Raw genomic sequence first — 12,198 nt, 5'->3', positions numbered from 1 at the left:
TTCGCCACCACCCCCCCCACCACCACCACCACCCCCAGCACCACCACCACCACCACCACCACAACGACCCACCGTGACCACGACCCCGACCCCGTCCGGGCCACCCGCCAGACCCACGCACACCGAATCCTCACAGCTACGTCCCCGAATCCTCTCCCCTCCCCACACTCTCCTGGGGCGCGCGCCCGCGACACGGGTCACCAGCGAGGTTGGTCCCAGGCCACGTTGGGGACCGCTCCCCAACTGCCCTCCAGGCGGGCGGGGAGGGACGTGCGGAAGCCATGAGAAAGTGGGTCCTGCACCCCAGCGGGCCCCACAGCGGGACGCGCCACACCTGGGCTCGCCACAAGGTGGTGCACTGGGTCCAGGGCAAGACGCCAGGGGACAGAGAAGCAGGGAGCCTCAGTCGGGTGCTGCTCCACGTCGCGCTCCGTCGCTCAACCCAAGACAGGGCAGCCAGCGCGCGACCTCTACGTGGGATCCCGCCTCCCACGGCAGAGCCTGCGGTCACAGGGACAGAGGGCGCAGGCCGCCAGAGCTCCGGATGCCAGCGGCAGCTCCCCGTCCCGCTCAAAGGGAGGGAGGGCCGCCGCTGGCGCCCAGTCGCCTGTGCCACCCTCCGGGTCTCAAAGCACTCCTCAGTCAGCTCAAGGACCGGGGCCACCTGGCCTTCGGGGTCACATGGGCTTGGGCACGACGGAAGGGACCGCTTGCCCCCGTGGAACAGACATTCTCCCCGTGGACAACCTCAGGTGCCGGGACCCTCTGCTCCGCCTTGGAAAACCCACCTTCTGCAATGTATGCCCAACGCAATCAGGCCGAGCAGATTGACCCCCTCGGCCCGGCCCCAGTGTGTGATGGGGCTCTGTGCGTGAGGGCTTGCTCTTCCCCACCTACACCAGGCACGGCATCTAACACACACACACACACACACACACCACGCAGAGACACCCAGACCACGCACGCACGCACGGGGACGCACCCTCCTCTCCCCCACCCCACACACGAGCAGCCGAAGGACAAGAGGGTATGGCTGGGGCCTGAGCGGGAACAAGCGAAGCCTTGGTTTGCGGCCCCTCGGCCAACTGCATCAGGATTTTTGTCTGGGCTCGGAGGCCAGAGGATCTCTGCCATTTGCTAGCAGGGCCAGGGATGGCAGGAGGGTGGGTACGGGGCTCAGCCAGGGCCAGTTCTGCTGGCACGATCCTGTAGCACGTGGCCGCGTAGCACGGGGCCGGGTCTGAAGGAGGCCAAGCAGGGGCACAAGACCCAGCAGCGGCACAGGGAAGAGGCCCAGGGCACCCAGGAGCAGACGAGACCCGGGAGTCGTGCGTGCTTGGCGTGGCCGCGGGCCCCGTGACGCCCGAGGACTCGAGTGCTCAGCCCCGTGTAGTGGCCGCGAAGGCCTGCCTGGGAGAAACGCCCCGGGAGGCCGGCAGGAACCCGGGATCGGAAGGGATGTGGAGGGGCCCCGGGTCGGAGGAGATGGCTTTGGCTGTGTTTGGTTTTGTTTCTTCTTCCCAAGATCCCGGGTGTGAAAGGGGCCAGAGGTGAAGTCCTGGGCTGGAAAGCCTCACGATTCAGCCCCGCAGCCCCAGGCCCTGAGTGTGGAGGAGGGCGGAGCGGGTCGGCGAAGGGCGCGGCTGCCGTTTTCCTGATGGGCTGGAGGGGCAGTGGCGCTTTCCGGACGAAGAGGACCGGAAGGGTCCCCGAGACCTCCGCTGGGAGCCACGCACCCACCCAAGGATACGGCTCCAGGAGGCGACGGAGGAGGGCGGCTGCTTGCCCTGGCCCGAGCTGTGCGTCCCCCGCCTTGGCCACAGCAGTGGACATTCCCAGAAGAACAAGCGCCCGAGAGCACTGAGAAATTTTCCCCCGAGAAAACTTGACCCTCGTCCTGGCAGCAGGACACCTCGGGAAGAAAGCCACCCAGCGGCCACCTGGGCGAGACCGGCTGCCCGAGCAGGCGCGCGGGGCCTCTGGCCGCTGGCCCCGGGCTGCCAGCCCCCACCCGGACTCCCAGCCGTGCCAGGAGAGCAGCGTGGAGACGCACGCCGGGGCCCTCGGCAGGCTCTTGGGGCTCCCGGAGGCGGCGGCTAGCGTCTACGGCCATACCACCCTGAACGCGCCCGATCTCGTCTGATCTCGGAAGCTAAGCAGGGTCGGGCCTGGTTAGTACTTGGATGGGAGACCGCCTGGGAATACCGGGTGCTGTAGGCTTTTGCTCCTCCCTCCCTCGCTGCTCCTTTTGTCTTCGGGGACTTCGCCACCACCCCCCCCACCACCACCACCACCCCCAGCACCACCACCACCACCACCACCACAACGACCCACCGTGACCACGACCCCGACCCCGTCCGGGCCACCCGCCAGACCCACGCACACCGAATCCTCACAGCTACGTCCCCGAATCCTCTCCCCTCCCCACACTCTCCTGGGGCGCGCGCCCGCGACACGGGTCACCAGCGAGGTTGGTCCCAGGCCACGTTGGGGACCGCTCCCCAACTGCCCTCCAGGCGGGCGGGGAGGGACGTGCGGAAGCCATGAGAAAGTGGGTCCTGCACCCCAGCGGGCCCCACAGCGGGACGCGCCACACCTGGGCTCGCCACAAGGTGGTGCACTGGGTCCAGGGCAAGACGCCAGGGGACAGAGAAGCAGGGAGCCTCAGTCGGGTGCTGCTCCACGTCGCGCTCCGTCGCTCAACCCAAGACAGGGCAGCCAGCGCGCGACCTCTACGTGGGATCCCGCCTCCCACGGCAGAGCCTGCGGTCACAGGGACAGAGGGCGCAGGCCGCCAGAGCTCCGGATGCCAGCGGCAGCTCCCCGTCCCGCTCAAAGGGAGGGAGGGCCGCCGCTGGCGCCCAGTCGCCTGTGCCACCCTCCGGGTCTCAAAGCACTCCTCAGTCAGCTCAAGGACCGGGGCCACCTGGCCTTCGGGGTCACATGGGCTTGGGCACGACGGAAGGGACCGCTTGCCCCCGTGGAACAGACATTCTCCCCGTGGACAACCTCAGGTGCCGGGACCCTCTGCTCCGCCTTGGAAAACCCACCTTCTGCAATGTATGCCCAACGCAATCAGGCCGAGCAGATTGACCCCCTCGGCCCGGCCCCAGTGTGTGATGGGGCTCTGTGCGTGAGGGCTTGCTCTTCCCCACCTACACCAGGCACGGCATCTAACACACACACACACACACACACACACCACGCAGAGACACCCAGACCACGCACGCACGCACGGGGACGCACCCTCCTCTCCCCCACCCCACACACGAGCAGCCGAAGGACAAGAGGGTATGGCTGGGGCCTGAGCGGGAACAAGCGAAGCCTTGGTTTGCGGCCCCTCGGCCAACTGCATCAGGATTTTTGTCTGGGCTCGGAGGCCAGAGGATCTCTGCCATTTGCTAGCAGGGCCAGGGATGGCAGGAGGGTGGGTACGGGGCTCAGCCAGGGCCAGTTCTGCTGGCACGATCCTGTAGCACGTGGCCGCGTAGCACGGGGCCGGGTCTGAAGGAGGCCAAGCAGGGGCACAAGACCCAGCAGCGGCACAGGGAAGAGGCCCAGGGCACCCAGGAGCAGACGAGACCCGGGAGTCGTGCGTGCTTGGCGTGGCCGCGGGCCCCGTGACGCCCGAGGACTCGAGTGCTCAGCCCCGTGTAGTGGCCGCGAAGGCCTGCCTGGGAGAAACGCCCCGGGAGGCCGGCAGGAACCCGGGATCGGAAGGGATGTGGAGGGGCCCCGGGTCGGAGGAGATGGCTTTGGCTGTGTTTGGTTTTGTTTCTTCTTCCCAAGATCCCGGGTGTGAAAGGGGCCAGAGGTGAAGTCCTGGGCTGGAAAGCCTCACGATTCAGCCCCGCAGCCCCAGGCCCTGAGTGTGGAGGAGGGCGGAGCGGGTCGGCGAAGGGCGCGGCTGCCGTTTTCCTGATGGGCTGGAGGGGCAGTGGCGCTTTCCGGACGAAGAGGACCGGAAGGGTCCCCGAGACCTCCGCTGGGAGCCACGCACCCACCCAAGGATACGGCTCCAGGAGGCGACGGAGGAGGGCGGCTGCTTGCCCTGGCCCGAGCTGTGCGTCCCCCGCCTTGGCCACAGCAGTGGACATTCCCAGAAGAACAAGCGCCCGAGAGCACTGAGAAATTTTCCCCCGAGAAAACTTGACCCTCGTCCTGGCAGCAGGACACCTCGGGAAGAAAGCCACCCAGCGGCCACCTGGGCGAGACCGGCTGCCCGAGCAGGCGCGCGGGGCCTCTGGCCGCTGGCCCCGGGCTGCCAGCCCCCACCCGGACTCCCAGCCGTGCCAGGAGAGCAGCGTGGAGACGCACGCCGGGGCCCTCGGCAGGCTCTTGGGGCTCCCAGAGGCGGCGGCTAGCGTCTACGGCCATACCACCCTGAACGCGCCCGATCTCGTCTGATCTCGGAAGCTAAGCAGGGTCGGGCCTGGTTAGTACTTGGATGGGAGACCGCCTGGGAATACCGGGTGCTGTAGGCTTTTGCTCCTCCCTCCCTCGCTGCTCCTTTTGTCTTCGGGGACTTCGCCACCACCCCCCCCACCACCACCACCCCCAGCACCACCACCACCACCACCACCACAACGACCCACCGTGACCACGACCCCGACCCCGTCCGGGCCACCCGCCAGACCCACGCACACCGAATCCTCACAGCTACGTCCCCGAATCCTCTCCCCTCCCCACACTCTCCTGGGGCGCGCGCCCGCGACACGGGTCACCAGCGAGGTTGGTCCCAGGCCACGTTGGGGACCGCTCCCCAACTGCCCTCCAGGCGGGCGGGGAGGGACGTGCGGAAGCCATGAGAAAGTGGGTCCTGCACCCCAGCGGGCCCCACAGCGGGACGCGCCACACCTGGGCTCGCCACAAGGTGGTGCACTGGGTCCAGGGCAAGACGCCAGGGGACAGAGAAGCAGGGAGCCTCAGTCGGGTGCTGCTCCACGTCGCGCTCCGTCGCTCAACCCAAGACAGGGCAGCCAGCGCGCGACCTCTACGTGGGATCCCGCCTCCCACGGCAGAGCCTGCGGTCACAGGGACAGAGGGCGCAGGCCGCCAGAGCTCCGGATGCCAGCGGCAGCTCCCCGTCCCGCTCAAAGGGAGGGAGGGCCGCCGCTGGCGCCCAGTCGCCTGTGCCACCCTCCGGGTCTCAAAGCACTCCTCAGTCAGCTCAAGGACCGGGGCCACCTGGCCTTCGGGGTCACATGGGCTTGGGCACGACGGAAGGGACCGCTTGCCCCCGTGGAACAGACATTCTCCCCGTGGACAACCTCAGGTGCCGGGACCCTCTGCTCCGCCTTGGAAAACCCACCTTCTGCAATGTATGCCCAACGCAATCAGGCCGAGCAGATTGACCCCCTCGGCCCGGCCCCAGTGTGTGATGGGGCTCTGTGCGTGAGGGCTTGCTCTTCCCCACCTACACCAGGCACGGCATCTAACACACACACACACACACACACACACCACGCAGAGACACCCAGACCACGCACGCACGCACGGGGACGCACCCTCCTCTCCCCCACCCCACACACGAGCAGCCGAAGGACAAGAGGGTATGGCTGGGGCCTGAGCGGGAACAAGCGAAGCCTTGGTTTGCGGCCCCTCGGCCAACTGCATCAGGATTTTTGTCTGGGCTCGGAGGCCAGAGGATCTCTGCCATTTGCTAGCAGGGCCAGGGATGGCAGGAGGGTGGGTACGGGGCTCAGCCAGGGCCAGTTCTGCTGGCACGATCCTGTAGCACGTGGCCGCGTAGCACGGGGCCGGGTCTGAAGGAGGCCAAGCAGGGGCACAAGACCCAGCAGCGGCACAGGGAAGAGGCCCAGGGCACCCAGGAGCAGACGAGACCCGGGAGTCGTGCGTGCTTGGCGTGGCCGCGGGCCCCGTGACGCCCGAGGACTCGAGTGCTCAGCCCCGTGTAGTGGCCGCGAAGGCCTGCCTGGGAGAAACGCCCCGGGAGGCCGGCAGGAACCCGGGATCGGAAGGGATGTGGAGGGGCCCCGGGTCGGAGGAGATGGCTTTGGCTGTGTTTGGTTTTGTTTCTTCTTCCCAAGATCCCGGGTGTGAAAGGGGCCAGAGGTGAAGTCCTGGGCTGGAAAGCCTCACGATTCAGCCCCGCAGCCCCAGGCCCTGAGTGTGGAGGAGGGCGGAGCGGGTCGGCGAAGGGCGCGGCTGCCGTTTTCCTGATGGGCTGGAGGGGCAGTGTCGCTTTCCGGACGAAGAGGACCGGAAGGGTCCCCGAGACCTCCGCTGGGAGCCACGCACCCACCCAAGGATACGGCTCCAGGAGGCGACGGAGGAGGGCGGCTGCTTGCCCTGGCCCGAGCTGTGCATCCCCCGCCTTGGCCACAGCAGTGGACATTCCCAGAAGAACAAGCGCCCGAGAGCACTGAGAAATTTTCCCCCGAGAAAACTTGACCCTCGTCCTGGCAGCAGGACACCTCGGGAAGAAAGCCACCCAGCGGCCACCTGGGCGAGACCGGCTGCCCGAGCAGGCGCGCGGGGCCTCTGGCCGCTGGCCCCGGGCTGCCAGCCCCCACCCGGACTCCCAGCCGTGCCAGGAGAGCAGCGTGGAGACGCACGCCGGGGCCCTCGGCAGGCTCTTGGGGCTCCCGGAGGCGGCGGCTAGCGTCTACGGCCATACCACCCTGAACGCGCCCGATCTCGTCTGATCTCGGAAGCTAAGCAGGGTCGGGCCTGGTTAGTACTTGGATGGGAGACCGCCTGGGAATACCGGGTGCTGTAGGCTTTTGCTCCTCCCTCCCTCGCTGCTCCTTTTGTCTTCGGGGACTTCGCCACCACCCCCCCCACCACCACCACCCCCAGCACCACCACCACCACCACCACCACAACGACCCACCGTGACCACGACCCCGACCCCGTCCGGGCCACCCGCCAGACCCACGCACACCGAATCCTCACAGCTACGTCCCCGAATCCTCTCCCCTCCCCACACTCTCCTGGGGCGCGCACCCGCGACACGGGTCACCAGCGAGGTTGGTCCCAGGCCACGTTGGGGACCGCTCCCCAACTGCCCTCCAGGCGGGCGGGGAGGGACGTGCGGAAGCCATGAGAAAGTGGGTCCTGCACCCCAGCGGGCCCCACAGCGGGACGCGCCACACCTGGGCTCGCCACAAGGTGGTGCACTGGGTCCAGGGCAAGACGCCAGGGGACAGAGAAGCAGGGAGCCTCAGTCGGGTGCTGCTCCACGTCGCGCTCCGTCGCTCAACCCAAGACAGGGCAGCCAGCGCGCGACCTCTACGTGGGATCCCGCCTCCCACGGCAGAGCCTGCGGTCACAGGGACAGAGGGCGCAGGCCGCCAGAGCTCCGGATGCCAGCGGCAGCTCCCCGTCCCGCTCAAAGGGAGGGAGGGCCGCCGCTGGCGCCCAGTCGCCTGTGCCACCCTCCGGGTCTCAAAGCACTCCTCAGTCAGCTCAAGGACCGGGGCCACCTGGCCTTCGGGGTCACATGGGCTTGGGCACGACGGAAGGGACCGCTTGCCCCCGTGGAACAGACATTCTCCCCGTGGACAACCTCAGGTGCCGGGACCCTCTGCTCCGCCTTGGAAAACCCACCTTCTGCAATGTATGCCCAACGCAATCAGGCCGAGCAGATTGACCCCCTCGGCCCGGCCCCAGTGTGTGATGGGGCTCTGTGCGTGAGGGCTTGCTCTTCCCCACCTACACCAGGCACGGCATCTAACACACACACACACACACACACACACCACGCAGAGACACCCAGACCACGCACGCACGCACGGGGACGCACCCTCCTCTCCCCCACCCCACACACGAGCAGCCGAAGGACAAGAGGGTATGGCTGGGGCCTGAGCGGGAACAAGCGAAGCCTTGGTTTGCGGCCCCTCGGCCAACTGCATCAGGATTTTTGTCTGGGCTCGGAGGCCAGAGGATCTCTGCCATTTGCTAGCAGGGCCAGGGATGGCAGGAGGGTGGGTACGGGGCTCAGCCAGGGCCAGTTCTGCTGGCACGATCCTGTAGCACGTGGCCGCGTAGCACGGGGCCGGGTCTGAAGGAGGCCAAGCAGGGGCACAAGACCCAGCAGCGGCACAGGGAAGAGGCCCAGGGCACCCAGGAGCAGACGAGACCCGGGAGTCGTGCGTGCTTGGCGTGGCCGCGGGCCCCGTGACGCCCGAGGACTCGAGTGCTCAGCCCCGTGTAGTGGCCGCGAAGGCCTGCCTGGGAGAAACGCCCCGGGAGGCCGGCAGGAACCCGGGATCGGAAGGGATGTGGAGGGGCCCCGGGTCGGAGGAGATGGCTTTGGCTGTGTTTGGTTTTGTTTCTTCTTCCCAAGATCCCGGGTGTGAAAGGGGCCAGAGGTGAAGTCCTGGGCTGGAAAGCCTCACGATTCAGCCCCGCAGCCCCAGGCCCTGAGTGTGGAGGAGGGCGGAGCGGGTCGGCGAAGGGCGCGGCTGCCGTTTTCCTGATGGGCTGGAGGGGCAGTGGCGCTTTCCGGACGAAGAGGACCGGAAGGGTCCCCGAGACCTCCGCTGGGAGCCACGCACCCACCCAAGGATACGGCTCCAGGAGGCGACGGAGGAGGGCGGCTGCTTGCCCTGGCCCGAGCTGTGCGTCCCCCGCCTTGGCCACAGCAGTGGACATTCCCAGAAGAACAAGCGCCCGAGAGCACTGAGAAATTTTCCCCCGAGAAAACTTGACCCTCGTCCTGGCAGCAGGACACCTCGGGAAGAAAGCCACCCAGCAGCCACCTGGGCGAGACCGGCTGCCCGAGCAGGCGCGCGGGGCCTCTGGCCGCTGGCCCCGGGCTGCCAGCCCCCACCCGGACTCCCAGCCGTGCCAGGAGAGCAGCGTGGAGACGCACGCCGGGGCCCTCGGCAGGCTCTTGGGGCTCCCGGAGGCGGCGGCTAGCGTCTACGGCCATACCACCCTGAACGCGCCCGATCTCGTCTGATCTCGGAAGCTAAGCAGGGTCGGGCCTGGTTAGTACTTGGATGGGAGACCGCCTGGGAATACCGGGTGCTGTAGGCTTTTGCTCCTCCCTCCCTCGCTGCTCCTTTTGTCTTCGGGGACTTCGCCACCACCCCCCCCACCACCACCACCACCCCCAGCACCACCACCACCACCACCACCACAACGACCCACCGTGACCACGACCCCGACCCCGTCCGGGCCACCCGCCAGACCCACGCACACCGAATCCTCACAGCTACGTCCCCGAATCCTCTCCCCTCCCCACACTCTCCTGGGGCGCGCGCCCGCGACACGGGTCACCAGCGAGGTTGGTCCCAGGCCACGTTGGGGACCGCTCCCCAACTGCCCTCCAGGCGGGCGGGGAGGGACGTGCGGAAGCCATGAGAAAGTGGGTCCTGCACCCCAGCGGGCCCCACAGCGGGACGCGCCACACCTGGGCTCGCCACAAGGTGGTGCACTGGGTCCAGGGCAAGACGCCAGGGGACAGAGAAGCAGGGAGCCTCAGTCGGGTGCTGCTCCACGTCGCGCTCCGTCGCTCAACCCAAGACAGGGCAGCCAGCGCGCGACCTCTACGTGGGATCCCGCCTCCCACGGCAGAGCCTGCGGTCACAGGGACAGAGGGCGCAGGCCGCCAGAGCTCCGGATGCCAGCGGCAGCTCCCTGTCCCGCTCAAAGGGAGGGAGGGCCGCCGCTGGCGCCCAGTCGCCTGTGCCACCCTCCGGGTCTCAAAGCACTCCTCAGTCAGCTCAAGGACCGGGGCCACCTGGCCTTCGGGGTCACATGGGCTTGGGCACGACGGAAGGGACCGCTTGCCCCCGTGGAACAGACATTCTCCCCGTGGACAACCTCAGGTGCCGGGACCCTCTGCTCCGCCTTGGAAAACCCACCTTCTGCAATGTATGCCCAACGCAATCAGGCCGAGCAGATTGACCCCCTCGGCCCGGCCCCAGTGTGTGATGGGGCTCTGTGCGTGAGGGCTTGCTCTTCCCCACCTACACCAGGCACGGCATCTAACACACACACACACACACACACACACCACGCAGAGACACCCAGACCACGCACGCACGCACGGGGACGCACCCTCCTCTCCCCCACCCCACACACGAGCAGCCGAAGGACAAGAGGGTATGGCTGGGGCCTGAGCGGGAACAAGCGAAGCCTTGGTTTGCGGCCCCTCGGCCAACTGCATCAGGATTTTTGTCTGGGCTCGGAGGCCAGAGGATCTCTGCCATTTGCTAGCAGGGCCAGGGATGGCAGGAGGGTGGGTACGGGGCTCAGCCAGGGCCAGTTCTGCTGGCACGATCCTGTAGCACGTGGCCGCGTAGCACGGGGCCGGGTCTGAAGGAGGCCAAGCAGGGGCACAAGACCCAGCAGCGGCACAGGGAAGAGGCCCAGGGCACCCAGGAGCAGACGAGACCCGGGAGTCGTGCGTGCTTGGCGTGGCCGCGGGCCCCGTGACGCCCGAGGACTCGAGTGCTCAGCCCCGTGTAGTGGCCGCGAAGGCCTGCCTGGGAGAAACGCCCCGGGAGGCCGGCAGGAACCCGGGATCGGAAGGGATGTGGAGGGGCCCCGGGTCGGAGGAGATGGCTTTGGCTGTGTTTGGTTTTGTTTCTTCTTCCCAAGATCCCGGGTGTGAAAGGGGCCAGAGGTGAAGTCCTGGGCTGGAAAGCCTCACGATTCAGCCCCGCAGCCCCAGGCCCTGAGTGTGGAGGAGGGCGGAGCGGGTCGGCGAAGGGCGCGGCTGCCGTTTTCCTGATGGGCTGGAGGGGCAGTGGCGCTTTCCGGACGAAGAGGACCGGAAGGGTCCCCGAGACCTCCGCTGGGAGCCACGCACCCACCCAAGGATACGGCTCCAGGAGGCGACGGAGGAGGGCGGCTGCTTGCCCTGGCCCGAGCTGTGCGTCCCCCGCCTTGGCCACAGCAGTGGACATTCCCAGAAGAACAAGCGCCCGAGAGCACTGAGAAATTTTCCCCCGAGAAAACTTGACCCTCGTCCTGGCAGCAGGACACCTCGGGAAGAAAGCCACCCAGCGGCCACCTGGGCGAGACCGGCTGCCCGAGCAGGCGCGCGGGGCCTCTGGCCGCTGGCCCCGGGCTGCCAGCCCCCACCCGGACTCCCAGCCGTGCCAGGAGAGCAGCGTGGAGACGCACGCCGGGGCCCTCGGCAGGCTCTTGGGGCTCCCGGAGGCGGCGGCTAGCGTCTACGGCCATACCACCCTGAACGCGCCCGATCTCGTCTGATCTCGGAAGCTAAGCAGGGTCGGGCCTGGTTAGTACTTGGATGGGAGACCGCCTGGGAATACCGGGTGCTGTAGGCTTTTGCTCCTCCCTCCCTCGCTGCTCCTTTTGTCTTCGGGGACTTCGCCACCACCCCCCCCACCACCACCACCACCCCCAGCACCACCACCACCACCACCACCACAACGACCCACCGTGACCACGACCCCGACCCCGTCCGGGCCACCCGCCAGACCCACGCACACCGAATCCTCACAGCTACGTCCCCGAATCCTCTCCCCTCCCCACACTCTCCTGGGGCGCGCGCCCGCGACACGGGTCACCAGCGAGGTTGGTCCCAGGCCACGTTGGGGACCGCTCCCCAACTGCCCTCCAGGCGGGCGGGGAGGGACGTGCGGAAGCCATGAGAAAGTGGGTCCTGCACCCCAGCGGGCCCCACAGCGGGACGCGCCACACCTGGGCTCGCCACAAGGTGGTGCACTGGGTCCAGGGCAAGACGCCAGGGGACAGAGAAGCAGGGAGCCTCAGTCGGGTGCTGCTCCACGTCGCGCTCCGTCGCTCAACCCAAGACAGGGCAGCCAGCGCGCGACCTCTACGTGGGATCCCGCCTCCCACGGCAGAGCCTGCGGTCACAGGGACAGAGGGCGCAGGCCGCCAGAGCTCCGGATGCCAGCGGCAGCTCCCCGTCCCGCTCAAAGGGAGGGAGGGCCGCCGCTGGCGCCCAGTCGCCTGTGCCACCCTCCGGGTCTCAAAGCACTCCTCAGTCAGCTCAAGGACCGGGGCCACCTGGCCTTCGGGGTCACATGGGCTTGGGCACGACGGAAGGGACCGCTTGCCCCCGTGGAACAGACATTCTCCCCGTGGACAACCTCAGGTGCCGGGACCCTCTGCTCCGCCTTGGAAAACCCACCTTCTGCAATGTATGCCCAACGCAATCAGGCCGAGCAGATTGACCCCCTCGGCCCGGCCCCAGTGTGTGATGGGGCTCTGTGCGTGAGGGCTTGCTCT

At 67.9% G+C, this 12,198-nt stretch overlaps 5 non-coding genes across 5 annotated transcripts; all 5 read left to right on the top strand.

Moving 5' to 3' along the window:
• The first annotated feature begins 2,101 nt into the window (after window positions 1–2,101).
• On the top strand, window positions 2,102–2,220 carry LOC141413400 (5S ribosomal RNA). The gene has a single exon (XR_012438192.1). It is a non-coding gene; the product is annotated as a 5S ribosomal RNA (ribosomal RNA).
• Window positions 2,221–4,365: 2,145 nt separating this feature from the next.
• On the top strand, window positions 4,366–4,484 carry LOC141413399 (5S ribosomal RNA). The gene has a single exon (XR_012438191.1). It is a non-coding gene; the product is annotated as a 5S ribosomal RNA (ribosomal RNA).
• A 2,142-nt stretch (window positions 4,485–6,626) lies between these two features.
• On the top strand, window positions 6,627–6,745 carry LOC141413398 (5S ribosomal RNA). Its single transcript, XR_012438190.1, has one exon. It is a non-coding gene; the product is annotated as a 5S ribosomal RNA (ribosomal RNA).
• Window positions 6,746–8,887: 2,142 nt separating this feature from the next.
• On the top strand, window positions 8,888–9,006 carry LOC141413397 (5S ribosomal RNA). Its single transcript, XR_012438189.1, has one exon. It is a non-coding gene; the product is annotated as a 5S ribosomal RNA (ribosomal RNA).
• Window positions 9,007–11,151: 2,145 nt separating this feature from the next.
• On the top strand, window positions 11,152–11,270 carry LOC141413396 (5S ribosomal RNA). Its single transcript, XR_012438188.1, has one exon. It is a non-coding gene; the product is annotated as a 5S ribosomal RNA (ribosomal RNA).
• Window positions 11,271–12,198: the final 928 nt, after the last annotated feature.

Source organism: Castor canadensis, chromosome 10 (assembly GCF_047511655.1).
Source record: "Castor canadensis chromosome 10, mCasCan1.hap1v2, whole genome shotgun sequence".
Classification (NCBI taxonomy): Eukaryota; Metazoa; Chordata; class Mammalia; order Rodentia; family Castoridae; genus Castor; species Castor canadensis.
Note: the sequence above shows the minus strand (reverse complement) of the source record. Positions and strands in the feature narration are given on the sequence as shown.